The sequence below is a fragment of the Cuculus canorus genome, chromosome Z, assembly GCF_017976375.1.
Source record: "Cuculus canorus isolate bCucCan1 chromosome Z, bCucCan1.pri, whole genome shotgun sequence".
In the NCBI taxonomy this organism is placed as follows: domain Eukaryota; kingdom Metazoa; phylum Chordata; class Aves; order Cuculiformes; family Cuculidae; genus Cuculus; species Cuculus canorus.
The window spans coordinates 65943586-65958060 of record NC_071441.1 but is presented as its reverse complement, the minus strand read 5'-3'; the positions used below and the strand labels follow the sequence as shown (position 1 = coordinate 65958060).

Genomic DNA, 14475 nt, shown 5'->3' with positions numbered 1-14475 from the left:
TTTCATATGCAAAAATGTACTCACGACTCTTCCTTTCTTTGAATTTTCTAAACAAAACCCTCTTGTTTTCACAAATGGTTAGAGAAACAAATGCCGAGAAAAGGCAATAAAAATTATTTTAAGGTACTTGGTATTTACTTCATCCCAATATGCACCAACTCTCTAATGTTCATACAAAAAAATGTTTGCAGTATCCATCTGTCTCCACTCTTCAGTATTCAATTGCAGCTATACTTTCATTATTCAACTACTTAAAATGGAATTGACAACATCCTTAGTGTTAACGTGTAAGCACTGTTTATTTACAAGATAGATTTGTGTTTTAAAATTGCAAAGGAAGATAAAATGGCAAGCAAGTACCCAAGCAAACAACTCTATCTTAATTACTTTCTGTACTTTTTTATTACATTTTATTGTAAATGTTTCCATTCCTTACAGTTATAGTTTCAACCTAAGGCTATATGTTCTTGGCTTTTATTTTTAAATGCACTTAAAAGCTGATTAATAAAGTGTATCCATATCTCTCAGTAGTTGTATTTATCCTTCCAGGGCAACAGAAGGAAATAACTAGCAACTGACTAGAAACAAATGTTCATTTTTTTAATACTTCATTATGTTTATTCAACCTGAAATCTAAAGGAAATGGAAGAAGCACCAGGCTGTCAGCTGGAGTCTCACTATCAGGGCTTCCAAGAACAGACTCCTGTGCTCAAGGCGAAAGCTAACAGGTTCCAGAGTTTGGCTACATATTTGCTTAGAGGTTGGTGCCCTCAGACCCATTTTTAATAACAGCCCTTTCAGCATAAGTTGGCACTCTTGCAAAAAAGTGCTCTGTTCTCATTTCTTAGACAGCAGTTCAAACTCAGGAAAAGTGTGAAACTGAAAATCGGTATAAGCGAATGGAAATCTGTACTTTCTGTTTACTGGAAGACAACAGTAAGACACTACAAGATGGCTAGTACCCAAGGGAATGGCAGGAAGATGTGACAGGGGAGGGTTAGGTTGGGTATTAGGAAAAGGTTCTTCACCCAGGGGGTGGTAGAGCACTGGAACAGCTCCCCAGGGAAGCAGTCACAGTGCCAAGCCTGACAATATTCAAGAAGCATTTGGACAATGCTCTCAGATACATGGTGTGAATGCTGGGGTTGTCCTATGCAGGGACAGGAGCTGGACTCGATAATCCTTGTAGGTCCCTTTCAACTCAGGACATTCTATGATTCCATGATTCTGTGTTGCTGGTGCCAGAGAAGTTGGAGTTAAGAGTCTTACTTCCAGGAATTCTGCATACCATGAGTTAGAGCAGCCTACAGTTTCAGGGTAATTACTAGTGGATTTGTTCATGGATAGGCACAAATACGGTTTGCTTTAAATGTTAGCACATCTAACCTGGCATCATATCAACACAGCCACCACAATGTATTTTTACGGATGCGCACACAGAGTACATTGACAGGTGTTTCTTGTAGTCCACTGTCCACTTAGCAGGCTAATGCACTAAGGCTCCAAGCCTGTAGAGAGTTGCTGACCCCTTCCCACAGCCGTGGCTATTTATTTTGTTGACTCCTTTTGCATTGTTTCAAATTCTCACCAACTGTGAAGAACTAGTTGAGTATCTTCACTCCCACGAGCCAGCACTCTAAGCAATATAATAAAAGTAGTTCGTACACCAAGTCCTATGAGACAAAATCCTCCTCTCCTCCTTATCCTTATCCCAGTTTGGTGGGAGAGTGTTGGAGCTAGCCATACCTATCATTCTGTCCCAGCTCTCCATCTGGAAGGGGAGGAGAAGCAGAAGAGTGAGTCCTGATGGTTCCTACAAAATAAAGGCTTGTGGTATGATTGCTGTAATTGGAAAGCAGCAGATAGGTTTGTAGTGAGAGCATGTTGGAACTGCTGTTGCCTGTGTTTTGACTAGGAGAGAAGGATGAGATTTGGCCTACACTCAGTCAAGGACACATGCATCTCCAACTGACCATGAAGGATGATGACTGTGTGTGAAGGAGAAAGGGGAATCACACAGCTGGTGACCACCAGCCTTTTGACACAACCTTCACACAGGTGGATGTGATCATTCCACTGCAGCAAAATTTTTTCCTCCCTCAAGGCCAGAAGAATCTGCTGAAAAGATGGATTGCAGCTACTGCAGCTGTAGGCAATGAAACGTCTGAAGCTGAACATTCAAGCAAGAACATTCAAACAAGTGTTTTGAACATTCAAGAAAGAGCAAGTGCACAGTGTGCGAATGGAGGACATTTCAGACATGGCATTGTACAGATACACGATATTCCATGTGGGGAAACATTTTATTAGATAGAAAGAATCACTTTAAAGAAATCACTTCAAAAAGGTTTTCTGTTGAGTGGAGTAAATTTATATTGGTTCACCCCTCCGGAGAATGTGGCTTTTTAAACCTTGATAATGCCAAGACCAGATCTCATCACTTCATGAAACTGCCCTTTGGTCTATATTTATGACTTTCTACGTAAACTGCATTCCTCTGTGATGTATTGGTTTGTCACTATCTCTAAGACTGGTCGAGCATATCAAAGAATTACTCTTACTCCTTTCTTTGATGCACATTTGCTGGTAAGGAGGTACTTCATTTGTGGAAGTCCTTACACAAAGCCTCTCTGCTGGAGAAGAATCACATAAGATTTGTATCTGTATGTACTCTGTAAGGTGCAGAAATCTCAAAGGTCTCCACATTAAATAGCAGAGTCATAACCTTGGATCCCCTCTCATTTTCCAGCCCCTTGGCGGTTTTTTCTTGTGATCCAGGATAAATGCTATAGCCACCTCTGAGAGGTACTGAGGAAGGTCTGATGCTCATTTACACTAACCCCAGCAGGGGGATTTGCATGCAAATAAGAATCACATCCAAATGTTAATTCAATTACAGTGATGCAGAGGAAAGAAATCTTGCATTTGCCTTTCTTTTTTTTTAAACATGTTTTCATTTATACATATGAAAGAAAGATCCTAAAGCCTCAAAATAAATGAAGACTCAGAAGTAAAAATATGGTCTGAAAGTTTCTCTATAAGAGGAAGAATTTTAAAAAATCAAAACAGGTTACTGACACAGTGAGATTTGGCTCTTCTGGAGATGGAAGGAAATTTCTTTTTCAAAAGCTGGAAGAGTGACAGAAAAGGCAGAATGCATATGGGATTTGCACCTCCACAACAAAATCAGCAGCAGAAATTGTGTCATGGGAATACTGCAGAGAACAGAACCGAAGTTTCAGCTTGCAGATGCCAAATACACTAAGAACTGTTATAAAGAGCAAAGACAAAAAAACCCAAGCAGTTTGAAATGCCATTTGCAAGGTGCTTGGTTTCTCTGTAATGCAAATAGTTATATAAAATATGCAGGAATGTGGATTTCTTCGGTTTGAATGGGAAGAGGAAATTGATTTACAAATTCTGAATGGAATAGAAACCTTAGAGCAAGAGTAGAGACAAAGGAAATCCCCACATGGTGTGGTGTAAATACTGCATGCAACTGCCTCTTCCTGTGGGAACAGCTTTGACTTTTGTGCTGTTACAACATAATCAAGGTGCTCTCTTAGTGTAATTGAATATAAGGGATTTTAGTCTATTTTGATCCTCAGATTAGTATAATCTTCTCTTGGTTGTTCTTGGGCAACTGGCCTTTCAGGACTTTCAGTGGTGTACCTTCAAAGAGCCCTTTATATTTGTGAAGGGGTGGAAGCCAGCTCCCTGCAAGGTGTGTTCTGCCTGGCCTCTGGCAGCCTGGTGGCTTCACACAGGCATTCCCATCAGGCTTTAGAGAAGTCTCAACCCACTAGCTTGCAGGGATGCCTCTAGGCTATGCAGGATCTGGGAAGCAAGGGATTTTATCATGAGTGATCTTGGTCCCAAAATGTATCTGTGCGGCCTAGGAGAAAGAAAGTCTTCTTCTCACTTTCAGAAAAGTGGGGGAAGGTTGAGCAAGCTGAACGCAGGGAATTCCCACAGCCCCATGCAAGAGCAGCTGTGCAGGTGAGAATGAGGCACTCTTAGAAAAAACAAAGCAAAGTATGGTACATAAAAGCAGTTAATTCATGGCACAGAGATCTGAAGTATGCCCTGTTGGTTCTGGAATAGGTTTCTAACAAAGATTTGTTATTTACCCTCAAAGGTCTTGTGGCCTGTTTGGGCAGTTGCCTTTCTGCTTGCTGAGCTTTTCTACAAGAAGAAATGAATCACTTTTTCCTTTTGAGATTATTCACATAGATGCACTGCCATTGCAGGGACAATCTGAAGGAAGGACAGCATAATCCTCTTCTGTTGTTTCCATGTGTGCTTTTAAAATAATTTAAGAATTAAATGTTATGGAATAATTCTGAGGATAAGTCTCCATGGGGAAGCTGCATTAGATCATCAAGCCTACTGCCTTGCAGATGCAAGCTGCAGTCCCCACAGGGAAGATGTACAAAATAAACTTATTTTACACTGGATATTAGTGAAAATGCAAAGAAATTATTTTTCTCCTAGTTAAGCCTACAGAAAGCACATTCATGTCAAAGACACTTACATGCAAGTACAGATTTCCATAATAATGTGAGAAAGTGAAAGGAAAAAAGAAAAGGATTTTTACTCTTTGTAGTTAAGAAGGATTTCATTAATTCCTTTTGTATATCCCAGTGGCTACAAACTATAGTGAAAAATATACCCATGGGCAGAGAATGTCCTCCCTCTGGCAGGGAGAGAAGAGTAAACTGCATGTCTGGAGGACTGTTCTCTCCCTAACTGGAATTGATCCATTTAGTCCCACCCAGGTAAGGCTGCTGTTAAAGGCAGCTCCCCAAGGTCCAGCTGATTTCTGCTGTGAACCGCCTGAAGGACTTAGCAACAGTGACACAGAGAGCCTGGTCTTTTCTTTCTGCTCCTGATTTCTGCTTCTATGGAAGAGGGGGAATATTCTGAGTTGTCAGGCCAGGCACCTCCTGGTGCCTATTGTGGCCATGGCAAAGCAGGGCCCTGTGGCGCAGGATGACTCTCAAGCGCAAAAGAGCTGAATTTCTCTGGGGCTTTCCTAGAAATGTCACCCAGTACCATGCAGAGCTCAAACAAATGTTAGACTGGGACCCCCATGTGGAAAGGTACAAAGGGAAGAGCATAGATGTAAAAGCCATGAGGAAGAAAGGTTGATGGAGGCAGAGGAAATATCCATCTAGTAAGTGCAAGTTTACTTCCAGACAGCTCCCTGCAACTACTTCTGGATATCTCCTTCAGCCTTTGAAGGATCACTTCAAAGTAAAAGAAGTCCCTAGGTAGCCTTTCCTCTCTCTCAAGATTTTGCCTCAGTTAAGAGCCCTTTCTGAGCAGCCCCAACTGTGATTTTCTTCAATTTTTAGTATTTTTCTATGTCAACCCTGACAGGCCCATTGCTGGATCTACATAAACAGCACAGAACCAGTAAGGGAGATAAATTCCCAACCAAGTTTTCTGAAACGTACCATATTGTGAAGAGGCATGAAGTACCTCCTTTACGTGCTAACAAGTTATCAAAAAAAGAAATCACTCTGGTGGGAACAGATATAAACTACTCTTGTTGACTCTCTCACTTGTTACCACAGAGATTCCTACATTTGTGTGGGACATCTGTCACACAGATTGAAAAAAAATACTTTACAGTAAGCAAAGAACAGCCCAGGAACAAAACAGTGTCTCAAAATCTACACCCAAACTTCCTTTAAATTTTCCTTCAGCAAAAAATAACAGCCAGCATTAGCAAAACAAAATATACTCATACTGGAGATAATCAAACAGAACAAGTCCAGCAAGGGAAGAGAACTTGTGGCACTCGCAGCTCATAAAACAGGTTTAAGCTGCTTGAAGGATAGCAAGGAAGTGATCAAACAGCTCAGGAGTGTGATTTCCCTTGCAAATAATTTCTAAATGAAGATGCAACCAGCACTTTGAGTTTTGCAGAAGGCAGTAGCCAGAAACAGCAGAAAAAAATTAACAACCAGCCAGAAGCACCAGAATAAAAATTAGCAATGCCAAATAAGCTAATTAGCAGATGCTATCAAGATAGTGCAACACAATGATAAGGTGTGATTAAAGACATCTTTAAGCCACTTCCAGGCTTCTCCCTTCTGGAGAAGTAGCTTGGAATGCATAGGCGGTTTCATCACTATTGGTAGCTACCCAAAGTCAAAAGCAGCTGCAACCACCCCAGCTTTTCCAGGAGACTGATCAGTAAGGCATACGCTCTTCCTCTCCCACCTTTGCCTCATGGCTGTTGTACAAAAGAATGGAGGGACACTGGAAGAGTATCACACTGCCAACATGCCGATACTGAGATTTTGAAAAAAGCTGCTTGTGTAAAATGTATTCCACCTTCTTCTCTTGCAGATTAGATCCTGTCCATCTTACTAACAACTTCTGTTAGCTCATGCTGAGCACTTAATGAAACCCTTGAGGAGTTGTTCTCAAGACGTAGGTAGACAGTATAGCACAAGTGGAAAAATATGACTATCACAGTGAGGGCAAAACCAGGAAAGGAGCTGAGATCTCCTGACTCCCAGTCTTATGTTCTGGCCACAGAGGCTTCAGCCACAAAATTACATAGGAGTGTTTTGAATGACAGGCAGTACCCTGCTCTTGGAGAGGAAGCCAAAAAGGCGCTCAGAAAAGATGAAAGCATAGTCTTCCACGCAAGGGGACTAACCTAGAGGGCAGTCAGGTTCTGTCAGACAAATCAGTTTGGACTAATGAATTTAAGCTAGCTGCCACCACAAAGCCCAAAGCCTTTATCCTGAGCCACAGTGTATGAGACGATGAACGATACTCCTCTGGGAACTGGTAAATACCATATGTCCCAGTTCCCAAAACCTGAATATTCTATAGTACCATAGCCAACATGTACTATTTACAATTCATGGGTCATTATATGCGACCATCCCATACAAACATGTCCAAATCCCATCTTTACAATATGCTGGCATTAAGAATGGAAATAAAAATTCAACATGGTCTAACTACTAAAAATGTAAGAAATTGTACTTGCATATTAAATAATTTTCACGTTAGTCACACATGATTATATGGAATTATGCTGGTGTTAGAAGAAGCAGGCAGGAGACTTTCCAACCATATTGTACAAATGTATTTGGCTTTTAAAAATAACTGGAATTAAAAATAATTGCATAATAATTGCAACATGTTTTGTAGCTGCTGAGCTGGCACTACTGGGGTAGTTTAATTTTCCTGGGTTTATGGTTTTTGTGAAAATTAAATACTCGGCATTAGCTATTCTAGATTAACATTGGTGTACATGTTTTTTTACAAGAAAAAAGAGAGGAAACAGTGCTGGCATAGTTGCTGTTCTCAAAGGTAACACACGTGCAAAACAAAGTAGCCAAGGTAAGGACTGCAGATTAGCAGAGGAAAGTATGCTGCTGTTGATAATCGAGTGTTATTTGTTTAATAACAATACTTGCCACTATTACAATAATGACCTAAAGTTTTGAAGTGCTCATTTCCTCCTTGTACTGTTTGCCACTTTAGGAGGTGTAGATATGGTTGAAAACAGGGGAGATAAGATCGATCACAGAGATTAAAGGAAACCTTCTCAGGTATGGAACTTGGCTGTGGTGAGTGGGGCCAGTAGATGAGCAGGACACTGAGGTAAGATTGCTAACCACTGTGGCCCGGACTCCCATGGTGGGATCGTAGGCAGAAACTACTGTCACTTAACAGGACAACTTGTAGACGAAGTACCCAGAGTTCCTCACGGAGGTGAAGGCAACAGTGATCATTTTGGTGAGTTATTGAGGTGGTTGACTTGCCAGAAGACTACAGAAAAGACACTCTGGAGGTTCAACTGTTAGGATTACAAAATAAGAAGACATCTGGAGCACATCCCATGAAGCGGTACTTTGCACAGCCATAATGCTCAACTTGTGGCTTCTTAACACTATAACGGTCATCAACGTGTAACCGAATACAATAATGGTCATCGATGTGGACAGTAAACAAGAAGCGCTCCACTTCTCTTCCTTCTGAAGCACTCCTTCCTGCCTGGGGTGGTGGAGAGTGTGAGAAAGGGGAATTTTGCATGTGGAGAAGCTCTAGAGGGAACTGAAGCGTGGGACTCTGGAGCACTTGGTACTCCTTGAAGACCCTGAGAGATTTGCGTGGTGCAGCTGCCACAGTGCAAGGACAGGATGTCATCCAGAGGGACCTGGACAGGCTGGAGAAGTGGGCCTATGAGAACCTCATGAGGTTCAACGAGGCCAAACGCAAGGTCCTACGGCTGGGTTGGGGCAATCCCCAATTTCAATACAGGCTGGGGAATTATGTGATTGAGAGCTGCCCTGCAAAGAAGGACTTGGAGGTGCTGGTCAAGGAGAAGCTCGACATGAGCCAGTGATGTGCGTTTGCAGCCTAGGCAGCCAACCGTGTCCTGGGATACATCAAAAGAAGCGTGGCTGGCAGGGCGAGGGAGGGCATTCTGCCCCTCTCCTCTGTTCTTGTGAGACCTCATCTGGAGTATTGTGTCCAGTTCTGGAATCCCCAGCATAAGAATGATACGGAACTGTTGCAATGGGTCCAGAAGAGGGCTACAGAGATGATCAGAGGGGTGGAGCACCTCCATACGAGGACAGGCTGAGAAAGTTTGGGTTGTTCAGCGTGGAGAAGAGAAGGCTCCGAGGGGATCTTATAGCGACCTTCCAGTACCTGAAGGGGCTACAGGAAAGCTGAGGAGGGCCAGTTCATAAAGGAATAATAGGGATAGGACTTGGGGCAATGGGTATAAACTGGAGAGCGGTAGATTTAGACTAGACGTTAGGAAGAATTTCTTCACCATGAGAGTGGTGAGGTTCTGGCACAGGCTGTCCCATCCCCGGAGGTGTTCAAGGCCAGGTTGGACGTGGCTTTGAGCAGCCTGGTCTGGTGGGACGTGTCCCTGCCCATGTCACGGGGGTTGGAACTGGGTGGGCTTTAAGGTCCCTTCCAACCAAAAGGAGGATCACGTGACACTTCTCCGCTCCCCCCTCTGCGAGGGGACTGGGAGGGGCGGGGAGGGGGCACAGAGCCCGCTACCCGCCCCTCCCATTCCCCGCACGGTGGGGGGGGGGAGGGAGCCGTAGCCCCGCGATCACGTGTCCGCGGAGTGATGTCACGCCCCCTCCCGCCCTATCGGCGCGGAGCCGGCGGGTGTCCCGGGGCGCGCGGTGCGGCCGCTCCGCCCTTTGAGCAGCGTCGCGGCTCTCGGCGTGGGGCGGGTGCTCGTGGCCGGCGGCGACCGTAGCTCGCGGTTCACTGCGGGGAGGTGAGCGAGGCTGGGCGGGTGGAGGAGGAGGAGGAGGAGGAGGAGGAGGCGGCGGCGGCGGCGGCGGCGGCGGCGGCGGCGGCGGCGGCGGGCGGGCGGGCGCGCACACGAGGCAGCGGCGTTAGTGAATGGGGGCTTTGTGTGCGGCGACCACCTGCCCCTCGACGGCGCTGCCGCATCCTCAGCGCGGGGGGAGAAACCCTCTGCGCGGGACAGCGGGAGCGAACGTCTCCCTTCCCGTTCCCCGGTGTTCGGAGAGCTCAGCCCAACGCCGCTCGGCTGTTTATTTACTTTATAGAGAGTTTGGTGGTTTTCTCGGTCTTCCCCCGCTTTGCTTTACTGAGAGTTTGGTGGGTTTTGTCTATTCCTCCGCTTTCCTTTATTGTGAGTTTGATGGTTTTTCTCGCTCTCCCCTCGCTTTGCTTTATTGAGAGTTCGATGGTTTATCTCCTCCCTCTTTTCTCTATTGAGAGTTTGACGGTTCATCTCCCCCCGCTTTGCTTTATTGAGAGTTTGATGTTTTTTCTCGCTCTCCCCCCGCTTTTATGTATTGGAAGGTTGGTGGTTTATCTCACCCCACTTTCCTTTATTGAGAGTTTGGTCGTTTTTCTCCCCCCGCTTTGCTTCATTGAGAGTTTGGTGCTTTTCCTCCCTCTCTACCCGGCAGCACCTCGGTGCGGTCACACCGGCGCCGGTTCGTCCCTCGGTGGGTCGGGACAGGAGCGCTCGGGTCCGGAGCATCGGTGCCGCCTCTTCCCGGGGGGACCCTCGGGCGGCTTCGTGCCGGTGAGAAAGGTGCCCCCGGAGCTTCTCCTCGAGGATTTAGCCGGGAAAGAAAGGGATGGCTGCGGGGCTCCTGCGGGCGCGGAGGATTCGCGTCCCCCTGGCAGCGGAGAAGGTGGAAACCATCCCGTTTTTCCGCGGCTGTTCCAGACAAATGGAATAGCCTTCTTTAGTAATCGGAACAAGTTTAACCAGGAGCCTGTGAAAAGGTTTTGCCTTCTCCTGCGCAGCCCGCAGCCGCCACCTGTGACTCGTCCCGAGGTTCTCCCGGGGAAGAAGCTGGTTAAATTCCGCTTCATCAGCATTGCGGGACACTAACGAGTTCTCCTGCTTGTTTCCGTAGGGTGTGTGAGCGTGCTTGTTACGGAACTGGCATAAAACGCCTGTAATCTGGTGGGGCGAGTGCTGCTGTGGTAGGAGGAGTACTGTACATTTTATTTCTTCCCTTTATTTCTTCCTTTTAGTTCTTCATCCCCCTCAGGTTGTAGATTAGTATGTTATTTAAAAAAAAAAAAATAAAATCTAATGTCGAAACCTACTCATCCATCATTTTAGAAAGGCTTTCTGAGGTCCTAGATTTAACTCGGAGTAAATCAATTTAGTAAATATATGTTAGTGGCCCGTTTGGATCTTGTCTTGAGGCACCCATGGAAAGCTGTCAATGAGATTTTATTTACTAACAGAAGAATTGCATAATGGGTATGAACCAGAGTGAAAGAGTGTTTGAGTAGGATAAGATGAGTTCAGGTCTCTCTTGAGTTGGAGCCAAGCACAGTGCCAGTAAGTCACTATGCAGTAGCAAACAGCCATCCTCCAAGTCTCTAAAAATAGTGGCCCTGTGCTGTTCTCTTCCCTCTTCCAAGAGTGTATCTGCTAGCAAAGCAACAAAAGCTGCCTCCTCCCCTCTCATTCCCTTGACCAAGAGATGGATAACATCCAGAGGAGAAAAATACTAGGCAGGAAGCTGCAGCTTTCATGGAGCGATGAAAGCATTTCACAAGAGGATTCACTCACTTCCCTCATCACTCTTTTTTTGTTTTTTTTTTTTTTCTTTTTGGTATATTCCCCACAATATTACTTTTCTTCTCCTCTGTGATGAGGAGCTTGTGCCTCTTTTGAAGGAGTGCCTGGAGGAATCTGAAAGCTAAGTTCTTCTGTGTGATGTTGACAATTTCTAAATCCTACTGCAACAATGGCCTAATCGCATTCCTTTTGAGAGCTGATTGTGGCCTTGTTCTTTTTGCACAGGGATAATGCTTGAAATAACTACAGAGAAAAAACAAGCAAAACTAGAACAAAGCAATTCAAAGCTTTAGTGGCTTGCATAGCGGCAGAGAGAGTAGATTACTGAAAATCCCAAGGATAGAGCATAGCAATCCATGACATCTTCTGGGGTTATAGATATGAGTAACTGACTCTCCTGCTGTGTGTATACTTACCACGTGTTTGAGAAGCTTGTTCACTTGCCTGCGTTCCTTGGAGTTTTTGTCTCTGTGCATGCACCCAGGTGATAGCTCTGCATTTCATGTAGGTTAGGGTTTGTTTCAGAGTTGTCAGTCCTTGCTGCTTCTTACATTCTCAGGGTTATCTAATAATGCACTTTTAGGGCATAGAGGAAACAGTGCAAATAACTGTGATTCAGGTGATACGTTAGAGCAGAGCTTTTCACTGTCAAACTGCCGGGGCGAGTGTAAGTCTGGTGAAGTGTGGAAGCAACTGAAGATCTCCTCTGGCACTTAGCAAGTACCGGTCCAAGTACTTGCTTTCGACTTCTGGAGTGGAAGCTCATGGCAGTGAGAGAAAGTATCCTTCCTTTGTGTTGAGATCCTGAACAGGGTGGTCTGTAATGCCTAGAGGTGATGGTGGTAGCTGATGTGCTGAACTCAAGACCACCTCTGGAAGAGAGAGACGCTGGCCTAATGGTTAGAGGGAAGTGCTAGATTCCGACTCAAGTCCTTCCACTGCTGGCAGATCTTGCATTTTAGATGAATGCTACAATAACTTACATATGTTTTCTAAAGCTGCCATAGTCTCTGTTTGGTTTTGTGCCTGGAAGTCATTGCTGATATTCAAAATACTGTAAAACAAGACGTGGATTTTTTTCACCTGAATCTGTAGAGGGGATGAGCCAAGTTTGTTCAGTCATTACAACAGAAAAAGAATTTGTGTGCTGGTCTGTCTATGCCTGTGTAACTTTAGTAGCTGAGGATGTTCCACTTCTTTCCTCCTGCTGAAAGGCAGGGAGCTGCTGTTGGTTGTTGCGGATGCTTAGATTCCCAAAGGCACTGGGTCACCCTGAAATGTCTCCAGGGAGTTTGACACTCAAGTGGTTTGAGGACCTTGTTTACGAGGACTTGTATGATGCACCAGCACAGTAACTCTAGGGGAGATCTAGATGTTCATAGGTCTCTGAAGGCTGAGAGAACTATCTTAAAACACTAGGTCATCTTCTTCAGTATTTACGTGGCACCTAGTGCTGCTGCCATTGAATGCAAGTTTCAAGAACCTGAATAAAATCAGATAAAAGTCATTTGATTATCACCAAGGCAGAGATGTAGGTCTTACTTATATTCTGCTAGTTTATACCATTGATGGTTTTCCAGGACAGAAGGTATCTGAAATCCTGTTACTTTTTTTTCAGGGGGTGGAGGAACGTTAACCTCTTTCCATTTCTGGGTAACTTTTAAACAGATGCAGTATTTTCATCAGCTAAAATATTTTCCCCTCTCAAGAACTTGGAAGCTGGATCAGGGAATTTTTACCAGCACAACCTCTGAAGGTGTTTCTAGACTACAGCAGTTTTCAGTAGGATACCCTTCTAAGTCCTTTCAAAAGTATAAGGGCAGACCTGATGGGAGTGGGGCTTGGCCAGTGTGTTGGGTCAGCTAAAATTATTTTTCCGTCTTTCCAACTTCTTCCCTAACAGGTGACTTTTCTGCCTTAGTCTATTTCAGAACATTGATCTCTAAAGTGAAGGGTATGTCTCTTCATTGCCGTATCAAACAGATTTAATATTGCATCTGTGCAGATTGTTGTGTTTGTTGATTCTGAAGAACATCTAGTTCTACAGTTGATACAGAATTTTAGAAAGGGAATAAGTATAGATAAGCCCTAGCTGTTGTAGTGCATGTGGGTTTCTCACTTAAGAACTGATGTTTCACGAGTGGGACTCTGTCTTTTTTCTCAGTTTCTAATTGTAGCTGGATGCATTCTTGGACTAAGTGGTGATGTCTTTTTTCTCAGTTTCTAATTGTAGCTGGATGCATTCTTGGACTAAGTGGTGAACGTGGAAAAGTTTTCAGGACTGCAACATATCTTGTGTGTGATCGAACCAGAGAATATGGTCTGAAATTTGAGTGACGTTCAAGCGGAAGCCTTTTTGAGAGACGGAGAAGTTGAAAACTGAGAAAGACAGCAGTGTGTCCCAGTTTGTGCAGCAATCTTGTCTCTCTTACTGTGCTTTTCAGTGGACTGGATGTGTGTTGACAGACACTTCCAGACAAAAGAACCGGAGTAAGAGTACAGTAAAATTGTATGTCATGGGTGCATGACAGATTTGCCTGGACTTCGCTTGAGCTAGTTTTTTTTGCCTGGAGTGCTGTCTAACATGCCAAGCAAACAAATCATAGCAATGTCATATTTTGATTTTTTCTCTAATCTTCTCCTGTAAATCTTATGTGTCTAAGGCCTTGTTTTTGCAGGCTTCCTCCTAGCTGTTGAGAACTGATTTTGAAAACACTGTTTAACAATTTGCACATATCGTCATGCTGACCATCTTGCCTGGGTTTGTATTGGTTGTGTAACATTCGCAGGGTCCAGTACTGCTTCAGCTGAATCCGTGAAAGATTAATTTTAAAATTTGCAAATCCTGAATACCAAAAGGAAGTGTAAGAGTATAGAGTTGATACAAAGCATTCTGAAGGGAGCAGCAATGGCTGAAGATTTGTTAGTGATGCAGTATTTATGGAGCTCTAGCTTTGGGGCTCAAATGCTTGAATTTGTACAGTTCAGCACATCCCTGCCAGTGATTTGTGAACAGATAGAGGAATTGTACTAAGTTACCCAAGGCCCTTGCTATCTCTGGTGCCTGATTCTGTTTAGAGTGGGATTTACTCTATATAAATCACTCCCACTCTTATGTAGTACTTGGGCTTATCATTGCATTTTTGAGCATGTTTTCGTTAGTAAGTAATAGTAGATCAACCAAGCCAACAATTATTTGTCTTTATAGGGGACATTAAGTTTAAAAAAATTCTGTTCCATAGGGGTTTTTCTGTGATCAGAAGATGGGCTACTCAATAAGCAAGAACTGAGTTGTACTGTCAGAGGAGGAAACTGTTGCCATTGCTTTTGTTCACATCCTACAGGCTTCTCTGGTTTGGCCTCAGAAATAGAAGAATAAGCTCAAT

At 44.1% G+C, this 14475-nt stretch overlaps 1 protein-coding gene across 2 annotated transcripts in view; it reads left to right on the top strand.

Annotated features, from left to right (window-relative positions):
• Positions 1 to 9096: 9096 nt before the first annotated feature.
• RAI14 (retinoic acid induced 14) overlaps positions 9097 to 14475 on the top strand; it is an 84952-nt gene continuing 79573 nt past the window's right edge. The window contains exon 1 of one of the 2 annotated variants that reach the window (XM_054054312.1): positions 9097 to 9283. The gene's annotated coding sequence lies outside the window, so the exon portion shown is untranslated. Of the gene's footprint in view, positions 9284 to 9427; positions 9634 to 14475 lie in introns of those variants that run through there. The other variant, XM_054054313.1, reaches the window with a different exon arrangement.